Here is a 7500-nt window from a genome sequence, read left to right as displayed (position 1 = left end):
GCGGGTTCGTCCGAAACGGCGAACCGTTCGAACGGGCTCCACCGCGGGCCTTAGATCGACACCCAAAGGATCGCGACGTCCTACTGGGGGAGAAGTGCACGCGTTCGACTTCGGTTCGCATAAACAAAAGGCGCGAACGACGCGTACGCCGTTCGTCGCACGATCATTTAGCGCCGCTATCGAGTCACGCTGAATCTCCCCTTTCGACCTTTCGGGTTTCTCAGGTTTACCCCTGAACGGTTTCACGTACTATTGAACTCTCTCTTCAAAGTTCTTTTCAACTTTCCCTCACGGTACTTGTTCGCTATCGGTCTCGTGGTCATATTTAGCCTTAGATGGAGTTTACCACCCACTTAGGGCTGCACTCTCAAGCAACCCGACTCTGAGGAGAGATCCTCCCGTTATCGGCAACGGTCACTACGGGCCTGGCACCCTCTATGGGCTGTGGCCCCGTTCAAGATGGACTTGGACGCGTCGCACAATCTCGGGATGACGGATCCTCCCTAACACCACATTTCCCGGCGTCCGGTTTCGGCCGCGGGATTCAGTGCTGGGCTTTTTCCTGTTCGCTCGCCGCTACTAAGGAAATCCTAGTTAGTTTCTTTCCTCCGCTTAATAATATGCTTAAATTCAGCGGGTAGTCTCACCTGCTCTGAGGTCGCAAATATAAATTTGCCTTTATTTTGTCAGACGATAATTACACGTATTCCGTTTATATGGCTGCCTCCAAACAATTTCAAACATCGATCTGACGTCGTTGCGAGAATGTTGTTGTTGTTAATTATAGTGCATAAAATATGCATATAAACAACTTTAACGTCTCGGACACGACGATCGCTTCGTTCGAAATTTAAGCGTTGTGGCTGCTTTTTAATATCGGACGTGCTACGTCTAAACCAACTTGTACCAACAAACTAATAAGAATGTCAGCCGCTATTGCGTTTTAGGATGCCGCGTTATTTTTTTATATTGTTTTTATTGTTGTCTACGTTGCATAATATTTTATTATGACAACCGACAATCAATTAACAATTATAGTAACGCGTCATATTTGCACCCAACACGCTCCGACGTAATTGTCTACACAACATTGTGCGCTGTGTTTAAGACAAAAACCGAGCAGTCTTTGAAATTGACACGACCCTCAGCCAGGAGTGGTCCGGGAACAGTATATCCGAGGACCGCAATGTGCGTTCGAAATGTCGATGTTCATGTGTCCTGCAGTTCACAAGTTGACGCGCAATTAGCTGCGTTCTTCATCGACCACGAGCCAAGTGATCCACCGTTCAGGGTAATCTTTTCAAACAAATTTAAAATATTATTACATAACGCACCGTTCCACATCGAAATCGTTTCATCATCACACAACAACAAAAATAACTACTTAAGGTTATTACAATTGTGATGTATATGTGAGAAACGGACCAATCGAAAGAAACGTTCGGCGTTATATTTTATAATATTTTATTTAATTAAAGTGGCATTTGTTTCTACTTATCGAAAAGAGTATGCAGTTATAGTTTAAGTTTACATAAAGAATAACCCGATGATATTAACGTTTTATAAATACGTATATATATATCTATTAGGTTTTTTTTCTCTATCAACTTTGTCTATAAAACTCTGCTCCTTTTGCGATAAGCATTATGTATATTTATTAAATAGAAAATATGTCGAAAAACCAGACGTTTTCTTCAAACAAACGCCACAGCTGCAAACTTAATCACAACAATATTTACCAAACAATACAATTGTAGGGTGTTTTGTGTGATACGTCGTTTGGTGGGCATTCTAAGAACGTCCGTCGACATAAAAACGAATCAAAAGAAAAGCACAGGCAGTGCAAAACGTTCCTTCGTCAGTCGGGCGTATATCATTTAAAACCCACAGAATCTAAAAAAGTTAATAAACTTTTTTATTTAGATTCCTACGGTTCGTCGCGTCGTTAAAGTAAATTATTACTTCGACGCATGCGGAACCCAGGTACCCGAAAACCGTAAGCCTAAGCGTTTTTTTCCAAACATCACTCACTATCGATAAAGTAAATTGATTTTATGTATTTATAAATGTGCGTTTGTATGTATAGTAGTATAGTAGTAGTATATTTTGTTATTGGTTGTTTCGAGCTTTTTATTGTTATAAAACGTTTTTGTAGTCTTGTACATAAAGTACAGACGAATAGACAGCCCCTTTTATTTATTAATAAACTCCAACCATTTACAAATTGAATTACAACTACAACATCTCTTTTACACATTAATTATACACCATCTTTATTTTCTTTTTTCCGAAGCGAATACGATGAAGAAAATACGCAAAGACTGGCTTACAAAACCGTAAGCCTAAGCGTTTATTTTTCAAACATCACTCACCATCGGTTAAGTAAAATGATGGTATGTATAAATGTGTATTTGTATGTACAGTAGCGTATTAATTTTGTTGTTGGTTGTTTCGAGTTTATTTATTATTATGGTTTGTATGTATAAAGTTTTAGTCTTGTACATAAAGTACAGACGAATAGACAGCCCCTTTTATTTATTAATAAACTCCAACCATTTACAAATTAAATTACAACTACAACATCTCTTTTACACATTAATTATACACCATCTTTATTTTCTTTTTTCCGAAGCGAATACGATGAAGAAAATACGCAAAGACTGGCTTACAAAACCGTAAGCCTAAGCGTTTATTTTTCAAACATCACTCACCATCGGTTAAGTAAAATGATGGTATGTATAAATGTGTATTTGTATGTACAGTAGCGTATTAATTTTGTTGTTGGTTGTTTCGAGTTTATTTATTATTATGGTTTGTATGTATAAAGTTTTAGTCGTGTACATAAAGTACGATCGTATTGGCAGACACCATTATTATTCATTCATTCATTCTTGTTTGTTATTATAAATAACTCCAACCATATACAAATACTACAACAACAACAACAACATCTCTTGCACATTAATTATACACCACCACTGTGTATTAGTACTTTTTTTCGAAGCGAATACGATGATGGAAATACGCTAAGACCGGCACTGCGAAAGCAATAATAAAACGTTAGCACATAACCATCTTTCGACAATATTGATTCGTGTTAATGTTCGAAAAAATTCTTTGAAAACGTCGTTTACGGCACGTTTACAATCGATTTATAAAATAAATCGAAAAAACGTAACAACAGATCCGCTTAATGCAAGACGACCCGTTGTTGCTTTTCCGTTCGACGCATAATAAAGAATTTTGTATGAGAATTGATCATCATACGAATAGTGTATGTATGTGTGTTTTTTGTTGATCAGCACAGACAAAATGTGTGTGTATGTGTGACAACTAAACAACAACATTTACACGTTAATGATCCTTCCGCAGGTTCACCTACGGAAACCTTGTTACGACTTTTACTTCCTCTAAATGATCAAGTTTGGTCATCTTCCCAGCAACATCGGCAACGTCGAAACGCCACCGCGCACCGGTCCGAAGACCTCACTAAATCATTCAATCGGTAGTAGCGACGGGCGGTGTGTACAAAGGGCAGGGACGTAATCAACGCGAGCTTATGACTCGCGCTTACTGGGAATTCCTCGTTCATGGGGAACAATTGCAAGCCCCAATCCCTAGCACGAAGGAGGTTCAGCGGGTTACCCGGACCGCTCGGTCAGGGAGGACACGCTGATTCCTTCAGTGTAGCGCGCGTGCGGCCCAGAACATCTAAGGGCATCACAGACCTGTTATTGCTCAATCTCGTGCGGCTAGAAGCCGCCTGTCCCTCTAAGAAGAATTGTTTGTACGCCGACAGTAAAAACCGCACATAGAGACCGGGCGAACCCGGCTCCAGCCGGCATTTGGGATGTCGAAATACGCCTATTTAGCAGGCTAGAGTCTCGTTCGTTATCGGAATTAACCAGACAAATCGCTCCACCAACTAAGAACGGCCATGCACCACCACCCACCGAATCAAGAAAGAGCTCTCAATCTGTCAATCCTTCCGGTGTCCGGGCCTGGTGAGGTTTCCCGTGTTGAGTCAAATTAAGCCGCAGGCTCCACTCCTGGTGGTGCCCTTCCGTCAATTCCTTTAAGTTTCAGCTTTGCAACCATACTTCCCCCGGAACCCAAAAGCTTTGGTTTCCCGGAAGCTGCCCGCCGAGTCATCGGAGGAACGTCGGCGGATCGCTAGCTGGCATCGTTTATGGTTAGAACTAGGGCGGTATCTGATCGCCTTCGAACCTCTAACTTTCGTTCTTGATCAATGAAAGCGTTTTTGGCAAATGCTTTCGCTTCTGTCCGTCTTGCGACGATCCAAGAATTTCACCTCTAACGTCGCAATACGAATGCCCCCATCCGTTCCTATTAATCATTACCTCGGGGTTCCGAAAACCAACAAAATAGAACCGAGGTCCTATTCCATTATTCCATGCACACAGTATTCAGGCGAAGTTTTAGCCTGCTTTAAGCACTCTAATTTGTTCAAAGTAAACGTGCCGGCCCCACCTCGACACTCAATGAAGAGCACCGCGGCGGGATTGAGTTGGGCCGCCCTCTCGAGCTAAGCCCACCGGCAGGACGTCCCGCGAAACGCCAGTTAACACCGCGAACGATGAACCGGCGGCGCGGGACACAAATTCGACTACGAGCTTTTTAACCGCAACAACTTTAATATACGCTATTGGAGCTGGAATTACCGCGGCTGCTGGCACCAGACTTGCCCTCCAATTGATCCTCGTTAAAGGGTTTAGAGTGTACTCATTCCGATTACGGGGCCTCGGATGAGTCCCGTATCGTTATTTTTCGTCACTACCTCCCCGTGCCGGGAGTGGGTAATTTGCGCGCCTGCTGCCTTCCTTGGATGTGGTAGCCGTTTCTCAGGCTCCCTCTCCGGAATCGAACCCTGATTCCCCGTTACCCGTTACAACCATGGTAGGCGCAGAACCTACCATCGACAGTTGATAAGGCAGACATTTGAAAGATGCGTCGCCGGTGCGAGACCGTGCGATCAGCGTAAAGTTATTCAGATTCACCAAGTTGTACGATGACGGCGAAACCGCCACCGATTGGTTTTGATCTAATAAAAGCGCTCCTTCCGTCTCCGGTCGGAGCTCTGTTTGCATGTATTAGCTCTAGAATTACCACAGTTATCCAAGTAAATGTGGGTACGATCTAAGGAACCATAACTGATTTAATGAGCCTTTCGCGGTTTCACCTTAATTTGGCTTGTACTGAGACATGCATGGCTTAATCTTTGAGACAAGCATATGACTACTGGCAGGATCAACCAGGGAACTGTGTTTTTGTGTTTTTTGAGACAGACGAGAGAATAAAATACTCATCATCATCGTTTATAAAGATGAAGAATATGCGCGTTTGTGCGAAACAATCTAACATATAAGAAAGTAACGCCACGCTGTTTCTTCTTTTCTTCGTACGATATAGAGATAAATGTATCGTCATCATCGTCGTCGTAGTCGTTAAACACCACAACACATATATCGGTCAATAAAGGCATAATAATAATATTTATAATATTATTTTTTACCTTTGCCGATTTAAAAGTTCAAACATTCTCTTCACTCTTCGCAAGATTGAATGCGACGTGAATTTATGAAATTCTTTCGAATCCATAAACGTTACGAATATTATATAAATATTCTCGCTCGGATATTAGAGAGTTGACGCATTTATTATTTTTGTTTGTTTAAATCACAAACATTTGTTAGTTCAACAAAGTTTGATTGCATAAGGACCGCCAACGTAAGAGAATACGTTTTGCCGCATCCGCAATCTCGCTGTGGGGAACTGGGCGAGCCACAAAATCACAAAATAAAGCAATCTCGCAAGCAAAGCCCTATTCGAATTCGATAGCGGAAATGTGCGATAAACGTCGATAAATTGGAAGCAAATGCAGAACGTATACATAATCGGTCGTTTTTGTCGTCGTCATTTATGATAAACTTCGACTAAACCGTTACACCGTTCATATCGCCTCACTCAACGCATCGACACACACCACTACCATATGTATACCAGCGCGACACCGATCGAGGCAGCCGCTCGGTATTGGATGTGCGCACCGCTCCACTGACATAGCTCCACAGGCGACGTCTACCGAAGCGCACAGCTCTATAACTATAAGGCATACACACAAAAGGGAGAAAATATTTTAAATATTGATAATATTAAAAAGTCATATTTTATATTTAAACCATTATAAAATTTAATTATAAAAACGTTTGTTTTAAAAAAAATAATTAATTAATAAAAACAAAATTATTTTAAGCGCCGTACTTCGTAAACGTCGTACTTCGTTCGTCGTATGTGCAAAGTCAAATGAATGCTGTAGTTAGTCGCAGTTGGAACGTCTGAATGTCGTACAACGTAACAATAATTTTGAGTGCCCTAATGTGTAGACGTCGTACTTCGCGAACGTCGCACTTCGTAAACGACGTACTTCGTGAACGTCGCACTTCGTAAACGACGTACTTCGTGAACGTCGCACTTCGTAAACGTCGCACTTCGTAAACGACGTACTTCGTGAACGTCGTACTTCGTAAAGGTTATGCAATATTAATACACATTTGGTGTATTGCAAGTTGCATTTTAATAAATATTATGCATTTTTATGTTTTAATTTAATATCTAGGCCAAAATACTATGTTTATTTAATTGTTAAATGTGTACGTTTATTTATAGATACGTAATTTACATAAAAATTTGTTTTTTTTTTTATTATATGCAAACTACAAATAAAACATTTAATATTTTCAAACGTCGTACTTCGTGTAAGTTATGCAATATTGATACAAATTTAGTGTATTGCGGGTCGCAATAATATTAATTTATATTTGAACGTAGTACTTCGTGAAGGTTATGCAACATCAGTACACATTAAGTGTATTGCAGGTTGCATTATTATTAATTTATGTTTTCTCACTTTTTACCTTCATATAAAAAAAAATTTAATATTTTTGGACGTCGTACTTCGTAACAGTTATGCAATATTGATGCACATCTGTTGTGCTGCGGGTTGCATTTTATAAATTTAATGTATTCTTATGATTTACTTTAATGTCTAGGCAAAAAAACACTTTTGATTAGTTGCTGAATGTTTACATTTATTTACAGATACGTAATTTGCAAAAAAATTTGCTGTTTTTTTATTATATACAACACAAATAAAATTCTTTAATATTCTTGAACGTCGTACTTCGTGTAGGTTATGCAATATTGATACAAATTTAGTGTATTGCGGGTCACAATAATATTAATTTATATTTGAACGTAGTACTTCGTGAAGGTTATGCAAGATCAGTACATATTAAGTGTATTGCAGGTTGCATTATTATTAATTTATGTTTTCTCACTTTTAACCTCAATATAAAAAAAAATTAATATTTTTGGACGTCGTACTTCGTGAAGGTTATGCAATATTAATGCACATCTAGTGTGCTGCGGGTTGCATTTTATAAATTTAATGTATTTTTATGTTTTACTTTAATATCTAGG

The 7500-nt window shown here is 39.7% G+C and overlaps 3 non-coding genes across 3 annotated transcripts in view; all 3 read right to left on the bottom strand.

Annotated features, from left to right (window-relative positions):
* Positions 1-661, bottom strand: part of LOC135267796 (large subunit ribosomal RNA) — a 4035-nt gene extending 3374 nt beyond the window's left edge. The window contains exon 1 of the ribosomal RNA XR_010336169.1: positions 1-661. This exon is cut by the window's left edge and continues 3374 nt beyond it. This is a non-coding gene — a ribosomal RNA (large subunit ribosomal RNA).
* Positions 662-1138: 477 nt separating this feature from the next.
* LOC135267798 (5.8S ribosomal RNA) lies at positions 1139-1294 on the bottom strand. The gene has a single exon (XR_010336170.1). It is a non-coding gene; the product is annotated as a 5.8S ribosomal RNA (ribosomal RNA).
* Positions 1295-3355: 2061 nt separating this feature from the next.
* Positions 3356-5279, bottom strand: LOC135267799 (small subunit ribosomal RNA). Its single transcript, XR_010336171.1, has one exon. It is a non-coding gene; the product is annotated as a small subunit ribosomal RNA (ribosomal RNA).
* Between the last annotated feature and the right edge of the window lie 2221 nt (positions 5280-7500).

The sequence above is a fragment of the Tribolium castaneum genome, unplaced genomic scaffold (assembly GCF_031307605.1).
Source record: "Tribolium castaneum strain GA2 unplaced genomic scaffold, icTriCast1.1 ptg000096l, whole genome shotgun sequence".
Taxonomy (NCBI): domain Eukaryota; kingdom Metazoa; phylum Arthropoda; class Insecta; order Coleoptera; family Tenebrionidae; genus Tribolium; species Tribolium castaneum.
Note: the sequence above shows the minus strand (reverse complement) of the source record. Positions and strands in the feature narration are given on the sequence as shown.